Source organism: Elgaria multicarinata, chromosome 12, assembly GCF_023053635.1.
Source record: "Elgaria multicarinata webbii isolate HBS135686 ecotype San Diego chromosome 12, rElgMul1.1.pri, whole genome shotgun sequence".
In the NCBI taxonomy this organism is placed as follows: domain Eukaryota; kingdom Metazoa; phylum Chordata; class Lepidosauria; order Squamata; family Anguidae; genus Elgaria; species Elgaria multicarinata.
In genome coordinates this window covers 21,089,962-21,104,587 of record NC_086182.1, presented here as the reverse complement: position 1 = coordinate 21,104,587, position 14,626 = coordinate 21,089,962, and positions in this window count along the sequence as shown.

Below are 14,626 nucleotides of genomic sequence, written 5' to 3'. Positions count from 1 at the left end.
ACATTAAACTCAACATAAATTATGTGTTGTGCAAAGAAGTGCTTTCTTTTGTCTTCCTCAAATCAACTGCAAATCAGTTTCATTGGGTGGCTCCAAATCCTGGTATCACAAGAGAGCGAGCAGAATGCATAATTTTATAAACCTCGATAATTTCTCCCCTTTGCTCATATTTTTTTCTAAATTAAAAAGCCCCCAAATTTTTAATATTTCTGCCTAGCTGAGTTGCTCCTGATCCCTGATCATTTCATTTGCCTGTTCCAGCTCTACAGAATCCTTTCTGCGACCCTTAACTACGCAACCCTGTGTATGTCTACTCAGAAGGAAGTCCCACTGAGTTCAGTGTTACTTGAGCTCAAGGAAAGGATATACAGGATTGTAGGTGTGCAATGCAATCCAAACCACATTGACTCAGATGTAAATTCCATTGTGATCCAGTATTCGAGGCAGTAAGCCTGCGTGCACCAGTTGCTGGGGAACATGGGTGGAAGGGTGCTGTTGCACCATGTCCTGCTTATTGTTCCCTGGCCAATGGCTGATGTGTGAACAGAGTGCCAGACTAGATGGACCCTTGGTCTGATCCAGTATGGCACTTCATGTGATCAACGAGGCTTACCCCCTAATAAGTACACTTAGGACTGCAGCTCTCCAGAGCCTTGGACTGAATAGGACTTCCTTTTAAGCAGACATGCCTAGGATTGTGCTGTTAGCATTCTAAGCCACCTTGAAAACTAGATAGCGATCAGATGTTTTAATTAATCAGGGTTTCCAGGCTATTGCAATCAAGCAACAAACACATTGCAAGCAAGCAACAAACACAAGGCCACACGTCCTCCCAGGTCTCAGCCACTTAGGTAAAAACCCACACTACCTGAGCCAAGCTCAGTTTCCTTTGAGCACTCAGAGACAACCTCCAAGGCATGTTTGTCTTTGGGTAAGTTGTACTCCTATCCTCCTATGAGGTCACAGAAAGCATCACAGGTGGCAGGAGATGCTCGGAATATTGAGAAAGATGAAGGGGAGAAAATGGTGATGATGTCTTGTCATTCCTATTGCTGTGTGTGGCGTCCTGCTGTTTCCCACCATGACCTCTGCTTCTGCTGTTGTAACTGATGTCATTCCTGTTGCTGCATGGGACATCCTATCATAGTTGGGGAGGGGGTTGTCTTGTTTGACTCTGGCATTCTCCTGTGCGCTTGTGTGTCTTTGGATGGGATGTGCTACTGCATATATTGTCTGTGATGCAGATGGATTTCCTTGAATCCATTCTGGATTTTAGCTGGAACCAGCCAGAACTCTGAAGGAACTATCCAAGGTGCTGAAGCCATTTGGAGGGGGGGGTGGAATAGGGTTCAACTCCTTGGAGAGCTCCATTGGTTCCTGCCACAACACAGGCTCTGAACATCAGACCTCTCGTCTGCCACCACTTCTTATGGGGCGACACAGGCTCTGAACACCAGACCTGGCCGAGGCTACTCCCTGCTCAAGCCAAGCACCACCGCTTGATACGCCTGAGGCAAGGGATAAAAACCACCTTCCTCCAAACTATGTGGAGAAAGGGGTTTAAAATGGAGAATGATTTTAATATATATAATACTGCGCTGTGAGTTATATCTGCTTAGGTGAATGATTGTCAGAGTGGGTGCTGAATGTGTAAACTTAAGATGATAAATGCCAAACAGACACGTGGGATTTTTGTGGTAGTTTTAAAACAAACAATCAAAATTTATTTTTAAAAGTTCGTAAGCTTTGTTTCAAATAACATCATTTAAAAACCTTTTTGAAACCTTCCATACAATCCTGTCACTCCCACATTCACGCTTTCCTTTTTCTCACACAATCACTCTTGAACTTTCTTTATTATCAGTATTGATTAATAAACTTCCACTACGTGCATACCACACTCTAAAGACACCACTCCCTACACTGACCCTCAAATTTCCCAGAACTTAAGTACAGAGAGCACTACAGACTCTAAGAGTACCTAACAAGTCTCCCTGAAAAGCTTTCCTGAAAAGAACAAGAACTCTCAATCCCCTCCGTCATTCCCTTATATATCACTCCTCCCCCCTCCCAAGACATTCTAACTCCGCCCACTCAGGCCAACATTCTACAAACCACAGACTTACAAACTGCAGACATACATTTGGAATTGACTTGTGGGGTGTAACGCCACAGTTCCTTCCGGACAGGAAATGCTATGCAAGACTTCCTATTTGTGCTGGTACCTTGCCTGAGCAACAAAGTCTTTGTGACTCTGGTGTTTTTTTGTGTGTGGTCCTCAGTTCTGACTCCCTGGATCACTTCCAACAGTTGCCCACAGCTCAGAGCCGACAGCATGAAATTAAGTGCATCACACCATGGGTGGTTATGTGGAATGACAAATGCATGTATTTGACCCAGACCCTCAGCATGGCCTCCTCCTTCAGCAGATGAGAATGGGACTCTGCTAGACCTCCCACCTCCCTCCTGTCTCTCACCTGCCGCCAACCGCTATGTCTTCGTAGCTGTGTGGCTTAATTGAATCCGTACCACTTTTAATTCAGCACCTATAAATGTTAATGGACTTCTTTAGGGCTCCCTCGCTGGAGATCTCGTTGTGTGTGGTAACCAGAGCAATCACCTTTTTATGGGTTTGGCCCTTCTGGAGGTATCCATGAAATGTCCAACGAGCAGAGGAGCTCTGAGGGTTGGCATTAGTGACAAGGCAGTCGAATAAAACATCTCAGAGATTCAGGCCTCTGCACCAAATGAATATGCAACTGGAATTAGTGGCAGCAATTTAATGCAGATCATGTGAACACACCATTCCCCGACCCCAGTTTATTTTTGAAGTCACATTTCTTATGGCACTTCGTCCCAGCTGATTCATTCTCTCCACCCAGCCTTGTAGGGAGAAATTACTCTTTCATCAAAAACTGACCTCTTTGCTGTGGATTGATGGATCAATTAATTCATTGTTAACTAAGAAATGAAATGATCTTTAGTTTTGCTCATAACAAATTAAAAGAACAAAACAGCTCTTGCTGGAAGTGATTTCCACCTAATACAGAACTCATCCTCTATGTGTGTGTGTCCATTATATAGCCAAATCATTACAACTTCTGCACAAGGAGGAGGTTTTACTAGGCTTGGGATAACTGCAAAATTTGCAGAAGTACAAAACATCTTTAGGGGGAAAAAGGGGGAATCAAAACTAGCCCAGCGAGGACTGAGAATGCTTAATGGGTTAAAAAAATAAAAATAGGAAAGTTCCATGGAAAATAGAATAGCTGGCACATTTTAATTCAGGTTCCATTTGTATACTAGGTTTGGTGATCCATTTCCTGCAAATGGAGATACCAGATCTCAAGTTTGCTGGGAAGTCTTGTCTGAAAGCCCTGAAGCCCACCTTGGTGGGGATGTGGTTTGCTGATGGTTACTCACTGGTGAAGGAAAGACATTCTACAGAAATATCATCTTCAAAAGATTCTAAGTTGGGCTGTTGAATCATTTTAGTAGTCTTTGATTTACAGGTCTTCTTGACAGGTCCTTACACTCCAAAGCAATGGGCACATCCTCAGGGGAGCCAGATTTTCTGACTGGAAAGAATGTTTGCCATCTGCCAAAGGCATCAAGGCCTCTTCTGCCTGCTGCCCTTTATGCACAGCTTTATGTCAGCTTCTGTACAATCCATTCCATCACTGGCAGCCTCCGGATATTCATTTGCACCTTGGTTTTCTGGTCTGTTTCGGCCTTCCTTTGAGATGTTTGTTCTGCTCATCTTACTTTAGATGTGTTTCCTTTGGGTTCCCCAAAGGGGATCCTCAGCTACCTGAATCACTCCTGCTCAAGGCTGCTCATTGTGGGTATGATGCAAGTCTTATACTGCTAACTTCGCTGTCAGCTGTGTCCCCATGCTCCACCCCATGAACTTATAGAGGTGACTGGGAATGGAACCCCAGAGGCTAATTCTGAACTGATGGGATAAAGGAATAAAGGATGCAGCCTCCTTTTGAGTATTTATTTATTTATTTATTTATTTGTGGCATTTGCGTACTGCTGAATATAGTTAAAAAAATCCTCAGCGGTGCACAATATAAAAATACAGTTAGATGCAATATTAAAACACAACATTAAAAGCACAACAATAAAACAACTACAGTAAAACTACGTAAGGAGCATTAAAATGGAGTGGCATAGTTAGTTTACATTACAGCCCAGGGAAAGCCTGAGTAAAACGGTGCGTTTTTAGGTGGCTTTCGAAAGATGCCACATTTTCTGCATCCTGAAATGTACAGGGGAGGGTTATCCAGACAGTGGGTGCCACTACAGAGAAGGGTTTAAATTAGAATGATGATCAACCCACTTACAGCTTCTCTACATGAGTGATCTATTGTATGCTCATGATTGGCCATCCACAGAAGTTTGCATATCTTTTACATGATGCTGTCAACCTCCAGGATGTCTTCTGCACATTTCCCTGGTAATCTCATTTTAAAAAAAAATATGGAGATGATGCAGTTTTTAATTATCCCAGGATTTCCCCAGCATGTACAGTTGTAGTGCTATAATTGCACAAGATGGCAATGATTCACTTAACAGAATAGCATTGCCCAGAGGGGAAGTTTTCAATTCATAATGACGGGGTTGCCTTTGGTCTCCATCTAAAGAAGCCCATAGTGAATGCAGAAAGAGCCAAGAAAAAGAAAGCCTGGTAAAGGTGTGGGGTTTTTCCTTAATGTAGAGTTGCCCCCAGGCCCAGTACTTACATTAATATTGTACTTAGATTGGGTTAAGTGGCGAAGTCGGTGATGTCCTCCCTTTGCCCCATCAGTTTTGCATGGTGAACCTTCCTTTGGGGCGTGTGATTTAGGGTGGTGATTTTCGTATTATCAAAAAAAGTGGAAATGCATCACCAACAAAGAAGTCAAAAGAGGACATCAGTTTAGCACTGCCGATACAATAACTAAGCTAGATGGTCTGATTGGCTATAAGGCAGCTTGTTATGTTCTTATTATTAGGCCCGTTTTATTTATTATTTACTATTTTAATTAACAATATTTATGCATCGCTTACAGTTAAAAAAAACAAAAAAAAAAAAAACCCGAACGAACAGGTCAGGTGATCTCTTAAGTATTTTATAGGTAGGGAACAAAACGGTGCCCAGTCCAAAGCTACTGTAGCTCCCAAAACAGCCTCTTAATATAATTACTGCAAACTTGTCCGATGCTCTTGTTGTTTATTCATTCAGTCGCTTCCGACTCTTCGTGACTTCATGGACCAGCCCACGCCAGAGATTTCTGTCGGCTGTCGCCACCCCTAGCAACCCCAAGGTCAAGTCTGTCACCTCCAGAATATCATCCATCCATCTTGCCCTTGGTCGGCCCCTCTTCCTTTTGCCTTCCACTTTCCCTAGCATCAGCCTCTTCTCCAGGGTATCCTGTCTTCTCATTATGTGGCCAAAGTACTTCAGTTTTGCCTTTAATACCATTCCCTCAAGTGAGCAGTCTGGCTTTATTTCCTGGAGTATGGACTGGTTTGATCTTCTTGCAGTCCAAGGCACTCTCAGGATTTTCCTCCAACACCACAGTTCAAAAGCATCTCTCTTCCTTCGCTCAGCTTTCCTTATGGTCCAGCTCTCGCAGCCAGAGGTTACTACAGGGAATACCATTGCTTTAACTATGCGGACCTTTGTTTTCAGTGTGGTGTCTCTGCTCTTAACTATTTTATCAAGATTTGTCATTGCTCTCCTCCCAAGAAGTAAACGTCTTCTGATTTCCTGGCTGCAGTCAGCGTCTGCAGTAATCTTTGCGCCCAGAAATACAAAGTCTGTCACTGCCTCCACGTTTTCTCCCTCTATTTGCCAGTTATGAATCAAGCTGGTTGCCATAATCTTGGTTTTTTTGAGGTTTAACTGCAACCCAGCTTTTGCACTTTCTTCATAGATCCCCAATCTTGCATGGTCTGTGGGAAATGGCAAAAATCTGAAATATTTATGTAATTTCATCTAGGACCGTTTTGAGCTTCTTGCCTGAATTAACCCTTCAGGAAACAAATGTACCGTCAATCGGGGTCAGATGTTTCTCTGCCCCCCCTCATGCCCCCTCCATTTCCTCTCCCAGTCTTGCAGAAACCTAACTACTACTTCAACAGCTTTTCCCCATCCTTCCATATCTTTTGCATTGTTTTGCTTTCTTGATTCAAAATTTCAGTTAAGTTGCTTCGTTTTTTTAAAAACCAACACTTTAAATCCTCCCCTTTTAAAAAAAAAGACAAGAAAAAGAAAGCTGAATTTCTCATCTAATCACTTGTCCCCAGCAGCGAGGGCTTAAAAATACCATCAAATATCACGAGACCCGTGATAAAATCATTAACGTCGGCTGCGTCAAGGAGAGGCCCCTGCAGGCTTCCTCCTCCCAGGAATTCTGCATCTTCTTCAAAGCAAAGGGGGAAGAGAAGCCTCCACGTTGTCATTTGCATAAAACCAATTTCTTAAAATCTTTAATTAAAATCTTTGCAGATTAAGTTTGCCAGGTAAATGGAAGTGTGCCGTTCTCTGCGGCTGGCAGCCGCTTATACGTTTTTGAGTGGGACTGTTTGGATCCTTCGTCTTTTGACCTTACCCTTCTCACGCCTTCCTTTCCTGTCCAGTTGGCATCTCACGGCTTTGTTTTTGTTTCTGCTTTCTTCCTCTTGTGTTCTTATCAGGTCATGCATCCATGTCTTATCTAATGGGATTTCCTGGATGGACAGGAACTTTGGATAGCAGCATGGTTCCCTCGCACTGGAATTCTCAACTTCTCTTCCTGACCGTACATGATCACAAGCACATCCCTTCCGATCCCATGTTCTGAAGGTTACATCCTGGCTCCTCTTAATTTTTTATTTCTTTAAAATGTGCTTTTATCCCACCTTTCCATTAAAAATAGGAGGATTCAAGGCAGCTTGTAAAATGTTAACGCAAGGAAACATGGAAAGCAGAGACAAGCTAAAAATAAAATTGCAAGATTCCTTTGGACTAAAACCGACAAGAGAACTGGAAGAAAATGAATCAGTCACCAAAAGCTTGGGAGAATAAACTCATTTTAACTTTGGACTTGAAAGACAAGAAGGTTGGTGCCACACTAGTGAGTTTTGAATTTGAATTGAGTTTTATTTTTGTCTCTAACGCAAAGGTCATTACAAAATGTGTAGGATAGCAAAAGAAAAATATACAATATGGCAATTCAAAATATCAATAAGAACAACCACATGGTAACACACCTTTACAAAAGGTCTATCGCAGATCATCTACTTTACAGTCCACTGCAGACCGTTAAGGACCAGTTCACATCCCTGTGTTTCTAAAGGCATGATCACTCCATGACTCCTTTGGCACGAGGATACGGATTCTGTACATGTGTTGAGATGTCGAATCTCTACCTCTCCAGGTTTGGCCTACACTTCTTGCTATTTTTCTGGACGTTTGTCTGGTCAACACACATCGGAGAAGTATCCTCCGTTTGATGCTGAAGGAAAGGCTGCTATTTGACCCGGAGACAGTGAAGAGAACATCAATCCTTGACTTGTGATGGAATAGGAGCCATGCTGGCTCCAGGTTTTAGAGGGCAAGATACCCTCAACGGGGCCCCTCCCTCAAGAGTCTTCACCACCACTGTCGCCAGCTGCCATCGCTCCTCCTCCTCTTTCTCATCGTTGTTCCCACTTGCTGGCTTGTCAGGCAGAGAGCCAGGGAGGAAGTAGGTCGTGGCATCCACTGCTCCTTTTCACCACCACTGTTTCCTAGGCCAGAGTGAGAGGCAGGCGCACAAGCAAGTTGCAATAGTGAAGAGCTTGGTTCAGTGGGCCCCTACTGGGATGTGGGCCTTGGCAGGTGCCCAACCATGCCTACCCTTGACGCCGACCCCCGGGACGGAGCTTGAACACATCTAATGCCCCGTCCACTGAAATACTGGAAGGGCAGAAGCAGGAAATGGATGCTTGCTCAGTAACATTTGTGCGGAAAGAAACAGCAGATGCAGAATTTGGTCTTTCTGGTCTCCATAACTGTTTGGGGGCAAGAAGAAAGAGAGGCAGCACAAGGAGGCTCGCATGCCAGAATAAATGAATGTGATCGTCCTGCTGCTGGGTCCCCACATAGAAACGAGGGAGCCATGGAGCTGGTTTAGAGGTTAGGTCAATATCCCCATTTCCAGCCTCAGGCGTGATTGGCTGGCTCAGCGTTTCCCTGGCATCCTTCTCCATGCCGACGCGGGCCCAGCTCCTTTCGGAGGCCAGGCTGAGATCCGCCTACCGATCAGGCAAGCCCCGCAGCACGGCCGTATTTCATGGACAAAAAGGGCCTGAGAAGATTAACACCTTGTAGGGCATTACTAAGGCCTGGCAGACTTTAGCACTAATGACTTCAGGCTCTTTGTGTTGAGGCTGCTAATCCTTAGCTGGCTCCATAGCCAGAGTTTCCTGCACACGTTAATCCACCTCCCCACAGCCTTACTCATGAAGTTAGATGCTTAGGCTGGAAATAGAAGGGCCCATTCTTTGAAGCGAAGCAGGGTGCAGTGGCAGTTGCCAGTGAAAAGTCTGGCTCCGCAGCTGTGTCTGTTCCAGCGGTTGAAACGGGCCCCTCCCCTCCCCAGAGCAGCAGAACCAATGCTCCAGTCTCTGGGATATGAGAAAAGCCAAGATCCTTTGCCTCTGCTCCTGTGTCAATGGTAGTTGCACAACTGGCGGGAATTCAACAGGCAAAGCTTGACCCGGCATGGAGAGAAAGCGATGGGGAGAAGTTCTCACCCTCTGGATTCCTGCCTGTCACTACAGCAGCAGTGCTGAACTTCTTTCGGCCCAAGGGCCGAATGCAATTTCAGAGAGGTCCTCGGGGGTGGGGGGCACATCCCAGTGGTGGGTGGAGCAAAAGGCAACTCCCCCAGCATATTTCAGCTTAAAGCTCTTACTGCCTATTACTAAGCCTTAGAAAAGTGAATGGTTCATGCCAGCCTCTTCGCTACATCAGCCAGTCCTGCCTGCGCATTCATTTCAACTTCCAAACGTCCAGACGATGCACGGCTGTCGCTGGCTAAAGAAGTACAATGAGAACTAGCGGTGGCCGCATGTCACATAAAGGACAAAACTACTTGGAAAACAGACTGAGGAATTGCAGGATGTAGTCCTGTATGTGTACCTTATGGTGTATTTCCCAACGGATTTTTTCACTAGATGGAGCCAGAGTCAGAACAACCAGAGGAGTGGGTCTCAGTGTTCTCCAGTTCCTGTTCCCACTTCTTGCAAACCTCCCAGATGTCTGGATTTTCATCCAACCCCTCCCTTCCCCCCCCCCCAAAAAAAAAAACACCTTGGGAAAATTTGGTTTCTGCATGAAGAAAGTGAGAAAGTGAGACATTTGCAGGAAACAATGCTAATAGAAGTTGGGGACTGGCAGCCCTCAAACTGAAACCAGCCATCTAGCATGTAAGTTTCCAGTCCTCTCTGGTGACCGCTTCCATCCAAGCTCCTAGAAACTACTCAGAGAAATTGGAGTGTGCGGCTGCTGTTAAAAAGGCAAACTCCATGTTAGGCATAATGGGAAAAGGAACTGAGAATAAAACAGGCAGTATCATACCGCCTTGATCCAAATCTGTGGTGCGACCACACTTGGAATACTGTATACAGTTCTGATCATCATACTTTAAAAAAAAGTTATTGTAGAGCTGGAAAAAGTGCAGAAAAGGGCAACTAAAATGATCAAGGGGCTGGAGCATCTCACCTCTGAAGGAAGGTTACAACAGCTTGGATTGTTTAGCTTGAAAAAAGGAGGTTAAGGGGAGACATGATATATACAAAATTATGCATGGTGTGGAGAATGTGGATAAGACATTTTTCTCCCTCTCTCAAAATACTAGAAACCGGGTCATCCCATGAAGCCGATTAGGGGGAGATTCAGGACAGATAAAAGGAAATACTTCTCCACACAGCTCATAGTTAAATTATGGAATTCACTACCGCAAGGTGTAGTGATGGCCACCAATTTGGATGGTTTTAAAGAGGGTAGATACATTCCTGAGAAGGCAATCAATGGCTACTAGTCCTGATAGCTATGCGCTACCTCCAGTAGCAGGGACAGTATGCCTCTGTACACCAGTTGCTGGGGAACATGGGCAGAAGGGTGCTGTCGCACTTCTGTCCTGCCTGTGGCGTTCCCATGGGCAGCTGTTTGGCCACTGCTGAACCAGATGGACCCTTGGTGTGATCCAGTGTGGCTCTTCTTATGTTCTTAGGGGGTGGGACCTGGAGATGGCCAGAGATTCACCATTCCTGCTTTAAAGGGTTATAAACCCATGCACACCAGTTTGGCAATAAGTCTCATGACACTTAGTGGAGCTTTCAACATGACTTTCTGTAATTTTAACCCCATGCTGGGCCTAGTAACATCAGCTCTAGCAGAGATGAGGAACCTGCTAGCCTCAGATGTTGTTGGACTCTGAGTCCCATCAGCTCCAGCCAGCATAGGCATTGGTCAGGGATGATGGAAGTTGGAGTCCAATAAGCTCTGGAAGGCCACAAGCTTCCCACCCCGAGCTATAGCCTGAAGCACTTGCTCCTCTGGATGCCCAGGAATGTCTTTAGCAGTAATGCCCAGTGGTGCACCTATACTGGCCAAGTAGGCTAGAAATAAAGACAAGCAAATCCGATGCGAAGGTGGAAACATACAGAAATCAAGCAGTGGAGCATTTCAGTCTCCCTGGACACTCTGTCTTTGACCTTAGGGTTGTGAGACTTAAAACAGAAATACTTGACAAATTACAGCAGGAGGTTGCAGAATTAACACATTTAATTAAGTCTCTCTGGGCTTGAACAAGACTTATACGCAATTCTCACAAATGGGGAGGGAGGGAGGGGGCTGACACTCCAGCTTGGATGTAAATAGGACACAACTTTATTACACTTAGGAACAGCTGGACAATTTAAAAAGCGAAGGACTGAGCGATGACGGGGTTTGGAGTCTTTCCTCCCTGATGTCCTGTGAGCAGACCGGAGGGATGGGGTTCGCTATTAAGAAGGTCCGTTTCCAATCTAGCCCGCCCCTGGGTACTTCTCATTCCAGGTTTGAGGGGGATCTCAGAAAAGAGTTCTCTGGTGTCCCTCCTCCTATGTCAGCGGGACCCTAACTAGAGTGGCTACTTAACCATCATCAGATAAGAGGACACAAGAGGGCACCAATTTGCATTGAAAATGGCACATGTTAAATTTAGAACTTAATAAAACGTAAATAAAAATACATCTCACCATAATGGATAAGGCTATGAATAAGTGATCTCAGAAACTCCAAGGCTCCTGCCGTCCCTTCTTACGGCTCTCCAATTTTAAATCAGACAAGGACTGGATAATCCTTCTGAGGATGCTTTCAAACAGAGAACTGTCCTATGACAGACTTCCAAATAGGGAGTACTGTCTTCTGTGAAATAGGACACACAACCACCCTACTTCTGGCTTACCCGACAGAAGCAGCTAGGTTGGAAAGCCGCCATTTTAAACTTCCCATAACGCCTTGATGTAGCATTGCTCTGGGGCATTGTGCAGAATTTAAAATGGTAGCTTGCCAACCCAGCCGCCTAGCTTCAAGGCCTGGGCAGATGCCATGGAGCTACATCAAAAGCTGAGTAGAGAATACATCATGACAGAATGCACAGATTTATTTCCATGCCAGCTAACCGTCCCCGCCATTTTCAGCTCCAATCTCCACCTCCCCGTTAATTTATTACATTTGTATGTAGCCATACTTCTAAGCAGCTCGAGTTAACATATACTGGTCCGGACCCCAAAATCCCCTTCCAATGGCCTCCTTCCATCAAAGGAAGCTCCTTCTATCAGAAAAGGGGAACTATTGTTCCTTCATTTTAACATCACAGCAACCCTATGGAATAGGTTAGGTTGAGAGATAGTGACCAGCCAAAGAGCTTCATGGTCGAGTGGAGATCTGAACTCAGATCTCCTGCAGCATAGTCCAACACACTAACTACTTTACCACACTGGCCATGGGTTGACCTGTCCTCCACGAATTTTCCTAACCTCCTTTTAAAGCCATCTATGTTAGTAGCTGTCACAACACCTTGTGGCAGTAAATTCCAATAGCTGCTGGATCACAGCCAACAGCCAAGATCCTGCTGAGTTAGGCATGCTTAAACCCATTAATTTAAGTGTGTTGAATTCATCAGAAATTTTTAGATGCAGAGCGGTCTATAAATACTCAACTCAGTGCTGAATTGTGACTGGTGTGCTTTTATTTAAAATGGGTTATTTTCTACTTTGAATATTTGTATTCCTGAGCCAAGCTCATACTTTTCAACCTTTTGCTCTGTAATAATGAAATCACAGCCTTATTACTTTATCGTCGTGAGTATTGTGATTTCTGTCTATAAGAATCCTTTAAAAAAAATCAAGAGAACTGGCAACTATATATTTGCAATTTCTTGCCACCTCCCCAGGTTTTTATGGCTTTCCAAATGGGCTATTGCCAATTAATATGTGATATGGAAACACTGACAATCCATTTCAGGAAGCTTTCCCTGCTATTTGCTGGGTTTTAAAGTATTCCTTAGCTGGCCAATTACTTTCCTACTTATTCCTCTTGTTAAAAAGAGGTTCAGCTATTTTAGAATTATTCTGTGAGGGTTTTTTTTTATTCACTCCCAGGGCAAGTACCTTTAATGAAGTTAGAAAATGTATCAACGATCTTGTTAGAAAGAGCCCTTTGCCATCACACATACCTCTTTCGTTAGGAGAAAAGGGGGCTGTTCTCCCATTTCAAGTTTAATTTTTTAGGCCAAATGAAAATTATTCTGCAGCGAGTTCCAGCAAAATGGGAGATCTCAGTCCAAGGGAAATTAGAATCGCCTGCGGATTATGAACGAACAAGAACTAAGAGGATAACTCAAAGCAAAGAGTATATTTAATATCCAGAAGTTATGGAACCACTGACCCCAAAAACCTATGCAGAAGACTTTGGGCACCCTATCTTAAAAATATGCACAGAAAGAATGGCACACGCTGACGTTAGTACAGCTGCATCTGGTGCAAAGTAAATGAATGTATTTCCAACCTACTTTTCATTGTCAGTTCCAATACTGGGCATTGTTAGGGCTATGTACATTGATGGTGCTATATAAATAAATAAATAATAATAATAATATGTGTATTCCACACTTTGGCAACTGCACTATGCACATATGGAATTTGGTACTCGATGCGGAATTCAGGTCCTGGCTATTATTTTGTTTTTAAAAGTAAGTTTCTAGCCATTACGTCTATAATGTTAACAGTGAAAAACATTAGATGCCTACAACTCCCATCATCCCTCACCATTGGCTTTGCTGGCTAAAGCTGATGGGAGTTATAGGTAAAAAAAAATCTGGAGGGCCACTAGTTGCCCACCCTTGATCCAAGCAAGGCTTTTTCCCCATTACTTGCTAACTGCCTTAAAATAATAATAAAACTAGAACCATCCATCTATTCAGCAAAGAACCATCCATATATTATTATTATTATTATTATTTGCATTTTTATACCGTCCAATAGCCAAAGCTCCCTGGGCGGTTCACAAAAACTAAAACAATTCAAAGTGTAAAACAAACAGTATAACAATATGATATAAAATACACATTAAAATGAATTAAAACATACCATACATGATTAAAACATCTCTGAAAACATTCTAAAATTTCACTGGATAGGCCTGCCGGAATAGATCAGTCTTTATTGCTTTTTTAAATTCTAAAAGACTGTCAAGTTGACGAATCTCCTCCGGCAGACCATTCCACAGTCTGGGAGCAGTGGAAGAAAAGGTCCTTTGGGTAACAGTTGTTAATCTAGTTTTTGCTAGCTGAAGTGGATTCTTCCCAGAGGACCTGAGTGTGCGGGGCGGATTGTATGGGGGAAGGCGATCCCACAGGTAGCCTGGATCCAAACCATGTAGGGCTTTAAAGGAAATAACCAACACTTTGTACTTTGCCTGGAGACTAATCGGCAGCCAGTGAAGAGATTTTAAAACTGGTGTAATGTGGTCACCCCTAGGTGTACCAGTGACCAGCCTGGCTGCCATATTTTGGACTAATTGAAGTTTCAGGACTAGGCACAGAGGTAGCCCCATGTAGAGCGCATTACAGAAGTCGAGCCTCGAAGCTACCAGTGTGTGCACTACCGTCTTTAGGTCTTCCAACTCTAGGAAGGGGCGCAGCTGGCGTATCAGCCGAAGATGATAGTAGGCACTCTATCTGGGCTGTCATTTGGAGCGACGGATCCAGAAACACCCCCAAGCTGCGAACACAGTCTTTCAGGGGGAGTGTAACCCCATCCAGAACCAGTTGGGGTCAATATATTCAGCAAAAGACTCTGTGAAGCATGTGAGGATTTCTAGATCACAGACCTATGCAGGGAATTGATGTATGAAAGACCTGGGTGTCTCACCCATGGGGAATAATTGTAATCCCCATCATAAATGGGATTTTTAAAAAGGTGTGTGCATGACATGTGAAACCCAGAATCCAATTTCAAACTTCAGCCTTCATGAGCGTGTGTGCAGATGGATCTTAGTCTTACCCATTCAGACATTACATTCTCTCTCTCTCTCTCTCTCTCTCTCTCTCTCTCTCTCTTT